Genomic DNA, 16,480 nt, shown 5'->3' on the forward strand with positions numbered 1-16,480 from the left:
AAATGTAAAAGCAAACCTGTACATGACTCAGACAACAGGGACAATTATAAAATTTAGACCTGAATGAAAACCAAAAACACTATATAGCAAAACTTCTGTGATGCAAGACAATAGCTAGGGGAAAAAATGCTCTTTATAAGTTTTAAATTGTTTATTAAAAAAAAAAAATATATATATATATATATATTGAAAGTGAATGAACTTTTATCTCCAAAAGAAAAGAAACAAACCCAAAGAAAGTAAAGGACCATAGACCATGCATTCTCAATATGACAGATATTTCCCCCAAAGTAACTAAAGTTGGTTCTTGATGGGTCAAAAAATGTTCGATATTACAATGTTTGTGGCCCTTCAAAAGGCCATACAACATGAACAGATAAACACTATATGGGTGGTTTAGGACTTGAGGAGGAGGCAATCATTAGGAAAAAAATGTCTTAAAAGTCTCCTAGAAGGGTGGTAATGAAAAAAGGTTGAAACACACTGCCATAAAAACAGAACTTAGTGAAACAGAAGAAAAAAATGAGTACAGTTGAGCAAAACTTTTTTTTTTACATTAAAAAATAAGTTTATTTCAGGTCTGAAACGCTGAAGAATGAGCGTACAAATAGTACAAAAAGCAAAAATTAGAACATGAAAGATGACTTAATACAGACATACATTCTTCTGGCAATTCTCTTGAGTTTACACATAAACATATTTTTAAATTTTTTCCCAACCTTCACAAAAGGCAAAAGCTAGTGTTTTTGTTTTTGCAATATTTATAAATGAAACTGAAAGCATCCAATTTCTTTCTAAAATCATTTTATTAAAATTCACTCAAGTGCTGGTGAGCAAAACTTTTAAAATCCTAATAAAAAGATTTCTTTGGCAAAGACGATTAAGAAAAAAGAAGCCACAAAAAAAGTTATCAGGAATAAAAAAAGGTGTAAAATCATAGTAACACATGAGCAGATTTTAGAAATTATATCAGAGTAAAACAACTTTATATCAATAGAGTTTAAAAATATGGATAATTTTATAGGAAAATAGAAAATTTTAAGATAATCTAAGAAAATGAGGAAAAATCCGAAATTGAAATGATAAAGATGTAGTCTCCAAAATGGCATTTGGCATTTGGTCTAGGCAGTTGTATAGGCAAATTTTCTAAATTTTCAAGACACAGATAATTTTCATCTTTAATAAATTATTCCAAAATCATAGGAAAAAGATAGAACATTATTCAACTTACTTTATATGATATAGTTAAGCTAATTGTAATACCAAAACAAGACAATTAAAAGACCAAAAAACCCCATAAAAAACAACCAGAAAAAAAAAAACCCTAACCACTTTTATCTATAATGATGAGTGCAAAAATCCTGAGTAAAATATTAGATAATCTAATTCAGCAGTGAATGAAAAAATAATGCATTATGATCACATGAAATTTATCTTAAAATGCAATATTAATTAAATAATAGAGGTCTATCAATATAATTCACTTCATTAATTGAAGAAAAAAGAAAATCAATACCTTATATGCCAGCAGTCATCAATCAGAAAATGTAATAGATTAACTGATATCATGAACAGTAGCAATTAATAACATAAAGAACTTTTATAAGTAAGACTATAAAACTTTTACTGAGTGACATAAAAGAAAATATGACTAAGTGGAGATAAATACTGTATTTGTGGATGGTCAAACTCAATACTATAAAGATGTCAGTCTTTTTCTCAAACGTATTTATACCTAATGCAATTCCAGTCAAAACCCCCAAAAGATTTTTCATGAAACTTTCTCAAGGAAACATTACAGTAGATTGTGGGGGAGGGCGCGGGGGGAGGGTGGTTAGAAGGAAAGGGAGGAAGAATTGCTTTACAGATATCAAAATATTACAAAGTTGTGGTCATTAAAACAATGTGATATAGTACAGGAATAGACAAATAGGTGGAATTATATGAAGAACTCAGAAACTGGGGCCGCCCAGGTGGCTCAGCGGTTTAGCGCCGCCTTCAGCCCAGGGCCTGATCCTGGAGACCTGGGATCGAGTCCCAGGTCAGGCTCCCTGCATGGAGCCTGCTTCTCCCTCTGCCTGTGTCTCTGCCTCTCTCTTTCTCATAAATAAATAAATAAAAATTTTTTAAAAGTTAAAAAAAAGAACTCAGAAACAGATCTGTGAATATAAAAGAGTTTGATAAATAAGAGAGATGTCACTTCAGTGGAGAAAAGACAGTCTGCTAATGCTATTAAGATAATTGGCTTTTCATTACAAAACAAAACACAAAATTACTTTCTACCTCAAATCTTTCAGAAAAATAAATTTCAGGTAGTAAATATCTAAACATTTTTAAGCTATAAAAAGAACTAGTAAGGAAAAAAACGTGGGAAATATACTGGAAAAGGAAGACTTACTAAGAACACAAACATTTTTTAAATAAAAATTCAAAGAGGGAAAAGACAGATTTAACTGTATCAAAATTCTAAGATGTTTTATATCTGAAAACCACCCAAAGTTAAAGATCAAGCTACATTCTGAAAAAAAAAAAATTTAACAGGCGCTGGATTAATATCCAGAATACATAAAGAACCAAAACTGTGGTCAAAGGATAGCAACAAGCAATTTAAAGAAAGAACCAGGATTGAAAGACAGTCAGTGGATGTTTAGCCTTATGTATATAATGCTTTTGCTCTTTTAAAAGAATATCTTCATATATTGCTTACATAAGTTAAAATTTTAAAAATATTTTCTGGAGGGGGAAAGTACAATTGGTTAAAAAAGAAAAGCAGATGGTGAAATAGATAATGATATACCGGGCAAATGTTAATAAAAGTAAGCACGTGTGACAAGATGTCAGAATCAAACAAAATTCAAAGTATAAAACAGTAGTGGGGCAAAAGATAGGTTACTTTATATGGAGAGAAAGTATAGTACACTAAGAATCTAAAGCAATTGAGAACCTTTTTACCCATATATTGGGGGTGTCAGCTCAGGAGCTCTTGTGTCTATTCCAGGACTTGGACAGAGATTTCTTCCCCCATCCCTCACTAGGAATTCAGAGACCCACTTCCATTTTCTAAACTCATTGCAGGGAGATGGGGAGAATGCCAACAAAGGTTAAATCACATAGGAACCAAGCCCAATCTAAATTCCCTCAGACCCTGAGGCACTCCTTTCCTTTCTCCTCCTTCAGAATACATTTTGTCCCTCTCATTTTTCCACAATAGCTCTTGATGATCTAGAGCTTGACATAGAATACTTTCAAAATATCCTAGTTTAGTAAAGGGGATGAAAATAAAAACAATTTAAAAATGTACATTTACAGGATGGTAGCTAACTGCATCTATAGCTAATTGCACCTTATTAACAAGCTCCCACTTCTGTCAATGTTGGAGAAAATTTAAATTTATCAGACTTTCAGGGCTGCCTCCTTCCAAGAGTCTCCCCCCTTCTTCCTACCCTGGTTTCTGAATGCTGAGAGCTTATTTATTCCTGTGAGAGCAGAAAGGGAAGCGGTCTGAGGGCTGTTCTGTGCTGCTCTCTGGTCCTCACTCATTTTCCATGCTGTGTGGCTGTTCTGGGGATCCCTAGGCATATAGTACTTGTGCCCAGTGAGTTGCAACAGGTTTTATCTGGTTCTTTTGGCTGCCTTTCTCATACTTCTGGAGCCTATGACCCTGCTGTAGCCTCTCATTGTGAGGTCTCTGCAGAGAGACTTGATCTCATCCCAAATGCAGACTTTGTCTGGATCTTGGGTTCTCCCAGCATTTCTGGACCCTCTTACCAAGGCATGGAAAATACAGTTCCATACACAGGGAACTGGAATGCAGATCCAGGTCCATCTGCCTAGATACCTCTCAGCCATTTCAGAATTACTTCTGGAATGGTACCATATTGCCCCAGCACCACACTGAACATGGAGTGGAAGTGAAGGACCAGCCCAGATGTTCCAGATTCTACCTCAACTTATCTGGGGTTCCTGGTGTTGTGTCCATCTTCCCCATTCTGGGCCAAAGCCCAAGGAATGAAGGGGCTAATGGAGTCCTAAGGGATCTAAGCACCAAGGAAGCCTAGTCTCAACTCCTCTAACCTTCCCCCTATCCTTGGCTCTTCCAACTGGAAGAACAATTTACTTCCTCTCTCAATAGCTGGCAACTTCCCACCATCAAACTTCAACTTCCCTCTTCTATTGATTATAGTAAAACTTTTTGCCCAGGCTACATGATTTCCTCTTAAATATTTAAGAGTTTAAAACTCAGAACTTCTTTTACTTTCGCAACAAAGTCTTTAAGACTATTATTTAGCTACAGGCTTCAAAAGTTGAACTAGAATCATTATTTACTTTTGCATACTTGCTATAACAATCATGATACTCTCTGAGGCAAATGGATGCCTCTGGGTAAAATGGGAATGGTACATGGGAGAAAATAAGGGGAAAAAGTCACATTAATATTTTTCAAAACACCTCCCTCACACCAATTTTAGTCTGATTAAAGATTAAGTGGTTAGTTCTGAAGGTGGAATTAAGAACAGGGTTTTCCCTCCCTCTAACTAATTGGGTCCTAACAAGAGAACGTACTTATGAAATGTAAATAAAACAAAAGGGAGTTTAGTCAGTCTTTTGCAGACCCCTAGAATCAGGAAAGGCTTAAGGGAAAGGAAGGATTACAATTATTACTGCCCTGAGCCAAGTATGTATGGCACAAGTAAGTGGCAGAGAGGGTATCAGCAGTATCCTGTCACCCTGCCGGTCCCCAAGGAGTCCTAGGTCCACTCATCCAGTCAAGAGAGGGAAGGCATCTTGGTCAGTGGGTTCCAGCAGGGGTCAGCAATGGATTGGACTGGAGTGCATCTAGCAGCCCCAAAGGCGGTGCTAGAAGCTTTCCTTCTGGGGCTATGTGTGCTCATGGCTTTTCCCTAAAAGAATCAGGCTTTCATGGGCCAGGACTACATTTCAACAAATATTTATTGAGCATTTACAATGTGTCAGGCACGGTTATAGGCACTTAGGATATATATGTGAAAAAAAAAAAAAAAGATCCCTGCCCGTATGATTTTATATTCTAGCAGAAGGGATATAGAAAATAAACGAGTAAATTATATCATATGTTAAACAAAAACTCCATAAATATATGGGATTAATAAAAACTAGAACAGGCTAAGTGGGATCAGGAGTACTGAGTGGGAGTAGGGATTAGATTGAGGTAATAAATAGGGTACTCTAGATAGTCTTCATTGTGCAAATAAGACAGGAACAAGGACTTACTTGAAGAAGGTGATAAAGTTAGCCAGGGGGGAACTGTCTGGGAAGAGGGAACAGCCAAAGAAACCACCATAGGGAATGTGATAATAATTAAAAAAACAAAACAAACAGAAAACCAAAACCAGAAAGGAGAGCAACATTGTAGGAGCAGGTTATGATCAGAAGGAAGAGGGGATGCTAGATCATATGGACCTTATAGGCCATTGTTATGATGATGGTTTTTTCCTCTGGGTGAAATGGAGAATCACTGAGGATTTTGAGGAGAAGCATGATATAATATTTTTAAAAAATATATTTATTTATTCATGAGAGACAGAGAGAGAGAGAGGCAGGGACACAGGCAGAGAGAGAAGCAGGCTCCATGCCGGGAGCCCGATGTGGGACTCGATCCAGGGACTCTAGGATCACGTACTGGGCCCAAGGCAGGCACTCAACCGCTAAGACACCCGGACATCCCAAACATGACATAATCTACTTTGGGTTTAAAAGGATCATTCTGACTGTTGTTTGAAGGATTTAAATGAGGAAATATGTTGGAAGACAATGTAATTAATCTAGGTAAGAGATGATGGTGGCTTAGAGAAAGTGATGAGAAGTGGTTAGATTCTGACTCTTTTTTTTTTTTTTTTTTTTTAGATTCTGACTTTTTTTTTTTTTTTTAATTTTTATTTATTTATGATAGTCACAGAGAGAGAGAGAGAGAGGCAGAGACACAGGCAGAGGGAGAAGCAGGCTCCATGCACCGGGAGCCCGACGTGGGATTCGATCCTGGGTCTCCAGGATCGCGCCCTGGGCCAAAGGCAGGCGCCAAACCGCTGCGCCACCCAGGGATCCCGATTCTGACATTTTTTAAAGGAAAAGCCAATAGACTTTTCTAAAGGATTTGCTATGGGGAGTGAGAGAATGAGAAGAATCAGAGCAACTAAAAGTTCTTTGACCTGAGCAGCTGGGAGGGTGGAGTTGCCATCAACTGAGATGAGGAAGGCTAGAAGTGCAGGCAGGTTTGTAGGGGAAGAACAGGTGTTCAGTTTGGGACATGTTGAGTATGTTAAACGTCCCAGTGGAAAATATGAATAAGCAAATGAAATAAGTCTGGAGTTGGAGAGAAAGGTCCGGGCTAGGGATAAAAATTTGGTAATGAACAGCATATTTAAAGCTCTAGCTCCACATTAGATCATCAAGAGAGTGTGTGTGGAGGGAGAAGAGAAAGCCAAAGACTGATCCCTGGAGCACTGAACAACTGAGAGAGCTGGGGAGGAAGCAACAAAGGACTGAGTTATGACTGGAGAAGTAGGAGAAAGCCAAGAGCATGATGTCCTAGAGGCCTAGTAAAGAAAGTATCCAAAAAGAGAATGGTCCATTTTGTCAGGTGCTCATGCTATTTTCAAGTAAGTTGAGAGCTGGGGAGCTGGCCATTCACTCTAGCCACCAGATGGTCATTAGTGACCTTGGTAAGAGCACTGTAGTGATGGAGTGGTAGGAGAAAATGTCAGATTGCAATGATTTAGGAAAAATGGAGGAAAGAACCTGAAGACCATGATTATAGGGCACTATTTTGAGACATTTTTCTGCAAATGGGAACAAAGAAAAAATGGGGTCAAGGAAAGTGATTGCTTTTTTAAAAAAAAAGGCGAGGAAAAACAGCCTCTTTATATGCTGATGAAAATGATCTGAAAATTGCTAATGCAAGACAGAGATGGGAAGAATTGAAAGAGTGATATTCTTAAGGAGGCAAGGGCATTGGGATCTAGTGCACAGGTGGAGGGATTAGTTTTAGTTAGGAGCATGGATATTTCATCTTTGAAGCAGCTGGAGATACAGACTCCTTACCCATTAAGGCCTGTTCAACATTATAATGGCCCCTCATTTGCTTTCCTGATGAATTTCCAGGTTGAACAGTAAAAGGAAAAGATCTATTAAGGGTTTTGAGGTATTACTTCGAGTTTCAAATCCTATATAGCTTTTTCCTCAGATTGTTAATATTTCATAATTTCTCTTCCCAGCACTCATCTTTAAGGATGAGTGGGGCATTTTGATCTTCTGCATAACTGGAGTTAGTGAGACAGTCTTCTAGACCATTTTGGTGACATTTTGGCCATTAGCAATAGTAGTGTCCTTGTAACAGGCAATCTTGCCTTGTAGCTCAGGAAGTCCTGAACATATATTCAATCCTAGTTAGAGGACCACAATGATTGTGTTGAGAGTCTGATTTATCCTGATGGAGTTCCTGTGGTATAGAAGTAGTTTTGGGGATCCCTGGGTGGCGCAGCGGTTTGGCGCCTGCCTTTGGCCCAGGGCGCGATCCTGGAGACCCGGGATCGAATCCCACGTCGGGCTCCCGGTGCATGGAGCCTGCTTCTCCCTCTGCCTGTGTCTCTGCCTCTCTCTCTCTCACTGTGTGCCTATCATAAATAAAAAAAAAAAAAAAGAAGTAGTTTTGTTCTGGAGTCCTAGAAAGTAGACCTACCTTCCCATCTCCCCAAGTATTTTTTTTTTAAGATTTTATTTATTTATTTATTTATTTATTTATTTATTTATTTATTTATTTATTTATGAGAGACATAGGCAGAGGAAGAAGCAGGCTCCCTGCGGGGAGCCCGATGTGGGACTCGATCCCAGGGCCCCAGGATCACGACCTGAGCCAAAGGCAGATGCTCAACCACTGTACCACCCAGGTACTCCCAAGTATTTATATAGCTAACACAAAACACTCTCTCAGGCAGCCCTCAGCTTAATGGGTTTGAGGTCATAGACAATGTCGCAGTGATATTCCCCTGGATTATTTATGAGGTTTGCCCTTGCCCCTCACTGTGTGTGTTTTAGGTCTAGCATTAAAGGGTCTCAGCATTCATTCTTTATACTTTGTTGGAAACATAAGGCACTTTATTGACTAGGGAGTGGTAGGTCAACCATTCTGTTATTCCCCAGAATACCAAGTTTAGTTCAACAAAAGCTGAAAGCTTTTCTCCAGGGCTGTAATTAGGAGCTGTCAGTGGCAACATGCACATTCAGAGACCACTTTTTTTTTTTGAAGACTCCATGTCCACCAGAGCTGTAGGGGTCCTCAAGGCACAGAAGCCAGTCAAAGAGCTCCAAGATAGAAGATTGATGGATGACTAGGTAAGCTGTAATAATACTGGTAACTTGACAAGTTTACAAGGCACTGAGTCTTCTTTGAAAAAGTCACCTTCAGGGGAAAATCCATGTGACAACAGGCATTTAATACTCAGAAGTGAGAAAAGGCACTGATATTTTGGAACTTGAGTATCTCAAATACCTCTGAATGCGCTCCAGATAAGGAAATCCTTGATAGAATCCTGCAAGAAAATTCTGAGGGAAAAGGGAACACCAGGAGAAAGGTCTTGCCATTCCACAAAGTGGTACAAGTCAGTAGAATTCAAGCAATGATAGTTAAATATGATGAGCATCACAATTAAAGGGGATGCTGCTGGAGATCTAAAGAAAAACACCTGACCATATAAATGGCAGCAAATAATTATAGTATTATAGTATCTGAGGCAAGCAAAGATGCAGACAAAAATCTCTCTGAGTCACGTATGGTCAATCTTTTTAAGAGGCCATATGGGAGAATTAAGAGATAAGAGGTAGGAAAGTGACCTCTACTAAAGACTGTCAGCCATACTTGATGCCTTTTACTTTAAAACCACAAGGCATCAGACATTGCCATGTCATCTGAGGTCCCAGCAAGAAACACAGTATACTCAAATTGGGTCAGTAGAGGAGAGTTTAGTATATGTGCTGCCAAAGCGAGCACAATAGAGGAGAGTTTAATAAAGGTACTATCTTCAAAGGTGTGAGTAGAGGTTAAGTAAGGGATAGTTCAGTATGCTGAAGCTAGTAACTTGGGGGTGCTATTACCATTTTTAGACTTAAAGGAGCAAGGAGAGGGGCCTTCCAAAACCTGAAAAGAGAAAGAAAACAAGAACTGTGTGGAGAGGTCACTGGACAGGTGCAATGTTCTTCAGTTAAGGGGTGAAGCCAGCTTGTAGATAGCTACTAGGTGGGAATCAAAACAAAACAAACAAAAAATCCAGATCTCACTCTCCTCCCTCACACAGATTTTTTCTTACTTGTTCCCTATTGGTCAAACCCAACTAGAAGCCAGGGGACAAGAGGGTATTTTGATTAGGTCAAACTTCTGAGGATGAAAAATAGAGTGTAGATACGGAGAGATATAAAAAACTATAAGAAAACTATAAGAAAATGTCAGTAACGTTGGAGGGCTAGAGGAATATCAATGGTGGTTTTTTGTTTTTGTTTTTTTTACAACTTCTTTAGGTGACAGGACAAAATATCTATTCACTTAAGACAGGAGATCTTGACAACGCATTATGGAGCACTATGTCTCACAGACAATCCCCCAAGAAGAGCTACCATGTGGCTAGCATGGCCAATAAGATCAGCTTTGAAAAACATTACCTTTTACCAATTTATGATTTTAATGATCTTTTATCCTTATTACAGAGCAAGAGCAACACATTTCCATTGTAGAATATTTACCGTATTTATTTTATACATCTTTCTCTATCTTTTTCATCACTATCTCTCTCTATGCATACACACACACACATACCTGAATGTCATTTATACATACATATACATATCTTTTTTCTTAAATCATTTAATAATAATTTTTAAATTTTAGCAGAGGCAAGTTATGCCAATAACCTCAAAACTATCAATATCCCCAAGTGTAATGGGGAATCCTCAATATTATGAAGAAGAGAATTATAATGATAATAGAGTCCTTATCAAAGAATTTTCATCATATTGAAACAGACTTATCTAGAAATTAAGCACCCTTAGAACTTTGTAAATATCCTAGGTTCTCTTTGCAGTCCTGAGGCTGTGAAGGGTCCTGGGTGACAAATGCCCAGCCATGTTCCTACTTATAGGGATGAGACTCTTTAAATTGGGCTAGCCTGAGTGGTATCAGGTGGCCATTAGAGGGCTCAGAGAGAGACCTCAGAAAGTCACCTTTGAGGGGGTGTCCGGAGGCATTAAGCCAGATTATGGGCGCCAAACAAGTGATGTTCCATTCCAAAGATATTGTTGCTTGGCATCCCACTTATTTAGAGTATAGTACATCATTGTGGGGAAGTCAGTTCCAGGTGTCCAATTGTTAATGCTTGGTAAAGGAGTTAGAGAAATTAGTCATTCCTGCTAGGACATAAACAACCTCCCTCACAGTGGAATCACTAGGGAAAGAAGAGAAATTAAGGCCTTCTGTTACCTGTCAGGTGCTGATTTAAGTAGAATAATGTATTGGGACTGGGTTAAATCTTTTTTCCGGCATAGCACATCACCTTGAGAATTGGCATAAAATAGAGCCAGATGCTAAAATGCCTTCCTAAATTGTTTTTCAGGGTTGAGCCTATTCCCCTGAGGTGTACAGTTGAGGATATCAGATTGTCTGTGATTCTAAAAGCCAAACAGCCAGAGGCTTAGCAACAGGGTCAAAGCCCTGCAGAATGGCATTGAATCGAATGTCAGTAGAACAGGTGCCAAGAGAGTACAACTTGGGCTTATCAATGAATAGCACATGTCTATCTGATCCCACACTTGGCTCTGTTTTAAAGAAAAATTCCATTATCTTCCTAATAAAATGACACTTACAGGTTTCAATTAATTTGGGAGACTGTCCCTTGGCCAAAAGGAGAAAGACCCCTTTTAACATAGTAACTCCTCATAGAGTGATTTTCCTGGGAGTACCCAGCAGTGTTCCTCCTGTAAGGTAGCTGGCAGTTGGTTCTCTAGGTGAATATTTTCTTAGCCAAAGGACTAGCAAGGGACCTGCTTTGTGCTCTGAGATCAGAAGGAAAAAATGGAGGAGAAATGGTATGGGAGGGCTAACAAGGAAGAGAGGAGGCCAGGGCTACTTCTTCACCAAGTTCTCAGTTCCTGGAAGGAACTGCACATGGATCCTCCAAATGCTTATGAGCCTGAAAGTTAGCTGCAGAGGGTTGATGAGATTGGGGGCAGTCTTGCAGGGCTGTCACAACAAGGCAAAGATGCACCACATAAAAAGAATGTGATGTGAGGACCCCAGTTGGAAGGTAGCCCGGGGGAGAGCTTGAGAATGAGTCTGCTCACAGTGGAGCCTGTTGAAACTACCACCTTGTCAACATTGTGCCCATAGCCAATAGCCAAAGAGAGACATAGACAACCTCTTCTTGAGCAACCCAAAATAAGGTTCCTACCTCTGCTATTCCTGTTCTCCATTCTGTCATGAGAGGGGCATGTATCAGAGAGAGAGGCGTGAGAGCCAGACTGCCTCCCTCTACTCTAAGCCACTAGAAACCAGGGTGAATAAGGGCTTTAGGGAAGACCTGAAAATTACATATAAGATTTAAGTTGTGGAATGAACAACAAGGAGTCTTAAGAACTGAAAATGACTGCTCTGATAGATGAATTGCTGGGAATTTACAGGAAAGGAAGTTTAAAAAAAAAACAAACCCACAGTTACTAGCAGTCATTAGGGAAATTTTTTCATCTTATAGCCCAAGAGTTGAAATTTTTCTCTAAGACACTTACATTAGGGGCAGCCTGGGTGGCTCAGCAGTTTAGCACAGCCTTCAGCCCAGGGCGTGATCCTGGAGACCCAGGATTGAGTCCCATGTCAGGCTCCCTGCATGGAGCCTGCTACTCCCTCTGCCTGTGTCTCTGCCTCTCTCTCTCTCTCTCTCTCTGTCTCTCATGAATAAAAAAAAAAAAAAAAAAAAAAAACAACTTTAAGACACTTACATTAAACATCCAGACACTTATGTCCTCCCCTCCTCAGGCCCCTAGATTCTTTCCATAATCCTCTCTCCATTTTTGCCTTCTTAGTACAGCAGCAGCTTTATCAAGGATCAAATGCACACCAACCAACATCATAATCTCCTTTTAAATCTAATTTTCAAGTGGCACATGAGGAGCCCTAAATGGTCGGGAGGTAGTCTCAGCTCCTAATTCAATGGGACCATTGTGGATCTCCTGATGAAACCCTTCCTTCCTTTGGTATTAGTAGCTTTAAACAAACAAAGCCCAAAGGACTGAGGGGGGTAGGGGAGGGAACTTTGCAAATGATATAAGAATCCCACTCCAGCATTTACCCTGACCTGTGTATTCTGACTTTGGAAGAATCGGCCCCATATAGAGTCCTGGTTCAGAGCACATGCCCCATCAAACATCTTGATCCTGCAAGTGTTGTCTCCCAGCTGACACAAAACCTGAGTCTTCAAAGGCCTTTCTACCTAGCAACTTCTTGATGATGTACCACATTATAAAACCAGTGGATCTCATGGGTGTAATAAACCTTTTGCTCTACTTCTTTTATGAAAGAGTGAAGTTTTTGGTCCAAAACAAAGTTATATGAAATATTGGGTTAGTGAGTGAATGAACACTAAATCCAAAAATGATGCTTATGGGAGAGAAAGAGCGGGCAAGGGAGACCAATTCATATCCAGAGTAAGCGTTTATTCCCATGGTGGGAAAAGGCAGTTCCATTCACGATTGAAGGGATTTGGCATAACTAATCTGCTACCATTCACCTGACTGTGAGGGCTCAAGGGCTAGTCACAGGTTAATAACTTGAGACAGAAAAAAATCTTACGTTACTGAGCCTATGTATAAACTCCAAATCTGCCACTATTTCACCTCGTTCATGAGCCTATGAAACAAGCTCTCAGTGTTGGTAGAGTCCAATTGACATCCGTAGGATAGGTCATTCTATCTACCTGACAATTTAGCCTTTTCTGCAATAGTAACATTTCAAATGGGCAGCTTCAGGGAACACACATATTCCTACACTCTGGGTTCATTCTGAGCAGTTCATTCATTCATTCTCTAATATTCAGGTTCCCAGCAGAAACAAATGGCACATGAAAATTAAGATATTTCAAGGAGGGGGATCCCTGGGTGGCGCAGCGGTTTAGCACCTGCCTTTGGCCCAGGGCGCGATCCTGGAGACCAAGGATCGAGTCCCACGTCGGGCTCCCAGTGCATGGAGCCTGCTTCTCCCTCTGCCTTTGTCTCTTCCTCTCTCTCTCTCTCTCTGTGTGACTATCATAAATAAATAAATAAAAAATTAATTAAAAAAAAGATATTTCAAGGAGGTAAAGAGGGTTATTTACAAAGCTGTAGGCAGCATGTAGCACAAAGGATAGCGTAGTACCCTGGTGCTGTTACCACACCTAGACCCAAAAAGCAGAGGTGGAAAGTCTTTTCTTCCTCTGGAGGGAAGAAAAGAAGACCCAGAAGGATGACATCATGTAGAGAGGGCCACCTAGAGGAAAGCTGTGGCATTCATTTGAGGTAACCCAATAGGGAGAGAGCCAGGGGAGTAAATCATTTGACTTCAATCTCTTCCCTCTCATCTCCTCTCATCTCCTACTGGAGTTCTTATTTACCAAAACCAACCGGGAGCCAGAGGACAAAGAATGCACAGCAAACAGGGGATCCCTGGGTGGCGCAGCGGTTTGGCGCCTGCCTTTGGCCCAGGGCGCGATCCTGGAGACCCGGGATCGAATCCCACGTCGGGCTCCCGGTGCATGGGGCCTGCTTCTCCCTCTGCCTGTGTCTCTGCCTCTCTCTATCTCTCTCTCACTGTGTGCCTATCATAAATAAATTAAAAAAAAAAAAAAAGAATGCACAGCAAACGGGTCAGCCTTTCAGGGCAGAGCAGGAAATGGACGGAGAGGTGGAAACAAGTGAAGAGTGAGTCTAAAGAGGTACCCAGGAGATATCCAGCACATACTTCTTTAAAAATTATTTATCAAGGGCACCTTCTTTTTTTTTAATATTTTATTTATTTGAAAGAGACAGAGAAAGTACAAGCAGAGAGAGCAGCAGAGGGAGAGGGAGAAGCAGGTTCTCCACTGAATGGTGAGCCCCATGCAGGGCTCCATCCCAGGACCTTGGGGTCATGACCTGAGTCAAAGGCAGATGCCCAAGAAACTGAGCCACCCAGATACCACAGGACAGACTGGATTTAAATCCTTGTTCTGTCACTATGACTTTGTGCAAATTACTTAACCTCTCAGTTTTCCCACCTAAAAATAGGGATAGCAACAGTATCCACAGCTCTTAGAATGGTTGTAAGGATTAAATGAGCTAATAAATATAACCCTTAACACAATGCCTAGCATTAGAAAGTGCTCAATAACTGGTAGCTACTATTACTATTGAATTTATATTATTTCTTCTACTATCAAACTTCCACTGTCCAAGTGAGAGATAATGACGTAGGAACAGAATTTGGGATAAATCAAGAAATATTTAGGAGGTAAAATCAGCAGAATGTGGTGACTGGTTGGATCCAAAAGATAAAGGAGAGTGCCAGGGAAACCAAATAGAAGATGAGGTAAAGTGGGCCTGATTTTACTGGGTAGTGACTGGTGTTAGAATGGGAAGAAAAAAAAAAAAAGAATGGGAAGAAAAAGGCTAAATATGAAACACATATTTTTAAAAATAGATTTTATTTATTAATTTGAGAGTAAGCAAGAGAGCACAAGCAGGGGGAGTGACAGAGGGAAAAGGAGAAGCAGGCTACGCACTGAGCAGGGAGCCGCATGAGGGGCCCGACTCCAGGACTCTGGGATCATGACCTGAGCCATAAAGGCAAATGCCCAACTGACTGAGCCACTCAGGTACCCTGAGACAGATTTTGAATAAAAAAAACAAAAACAAAAAACAAACACTAATGGAATTGGCCTATGAGTTTGCAGGATATAGGAAAATAATTGCAAAATACTTAAAAGGATTTTGGTTTTCAGCTGAGATGCTTTCTGAATAGGTTTAACCTAGTTGGCCTCTGAAATATAATGGCACTGAGATAGAAAAGAACTCTAGAACCTTAAAAATGCTTAAATTAAAATTCCAAAGGAAAAAAATGCATACAGACTCTTCTGTCTTAAGATTACAGCCCTGAGGTCAAGGGCACCTTCTATGTGCCAAACGGTATTTTAGATGCTGGGGACAGAGCACTCAAAAAACAGACAAAATCTTTTAACCTCATGCAGCTCATCAAATAAAGTACATACATAAAATATATAATATATATTTACAGTAAGAAAATAAAGCAGGGAAGGGATATAGAAAATATGGGCTGAGGAATATTAACACCATCTTAATAAGATGACAGAGAGGACTTTAGGGAAAACCTGAAGGAAGTCAGGAAGGAGGCCTGTAGATAGCTGGGAAAAGCAAACCATACATAGGGAATAGCACATGGAAAGGCCCTGTGATGTGAGTGAGTATACCTGGAGTATTTGAGGAACAGAGAAAAAGGCTGGTGGGTGTGGATTGAGCAGGGAGAGATAATATCAGAGAGGTAAAGGAGTGCAAGAGACAAGGTGAAGGCCATACCATGTAAGGCTTTGTAGGACATTGACAGAAATTTGGCTTTTACTCCAAATTAGACAGGAAACCATCAGAGGGTTTTTGAACAGAGAGGCAGCTTGATCTGACATGTGGTTACGTCATCATTTTGGCTGCTGTGTTGAGATAGACCGACATGGAAAGGAGGATTGAGGTTAAAAGAAGGACACCAACTAGCAGGGTGTTGTAATAATCCATTCAAGGGACAATGGAAGCTTAGACCATGAAGGTATTAGGGATAGTGAATGGTAAAGGTGACAGGATTTGCTGAAGGATTGGATGTTGATTGAAAAGACTGATGCCAATCTTTTGGCATCAATCTTTTTTGGGGGCTACTGAAAAAAAAAGTAATTGCACTGGATGGATATTAGGGGCTCAGTTTTGGACATGTCATTTGATATTCGAGTGGAAATGTGAAGGTGATAGGTACATATATGAGTCTGGATTTTATCTTATTTTTTAATTAAAAAAAATTTTTTTAAAGATTTTCTGTATTCATGAGAGACAGAGAGAGAAGCAGAGACATAGGCAGAGGGAGAAGCAAGCTCCCTCCGGGGAGCTCGATGTGGGACTCGATCCCAGGTCTCCAGGATCACACCCTGGGCTGAAGGTGGCATTAAACCACTGAACCACCCAGGCTGCCCTGTCTTATTTTTTAAAAAGATTTTATTCATTTATTCATGATAGACACACAGAGAGAAGCAGAGACATAGGCAGAGGGAAAAGCAGGCTCCGCACAGGGAGCCCAGTGTGGGACTCAATCCCAGGACCTGGTGATCACGACCTGAGCCAAAGGCAGACGTTCAACCACTGAGCCACCCAGGCATCCTATGAGTCTGGATTTTAATAGGCA

Source organism: Canis lupus, chromosome 14, assembly GCF_011100685.1.
Source record: "Canis lupus familiaris isolate Mischka breed German Shepherd chromosome 14, alternate assembly UU_Cfam_GSD_1.0, whole genome shotgun sequence".
NCBI classification, from domain to species: Eukaryota; Metazoa; Chordata; class Mammalia; order Carnivora; family Canidae; genus Canis; species Canis lupus.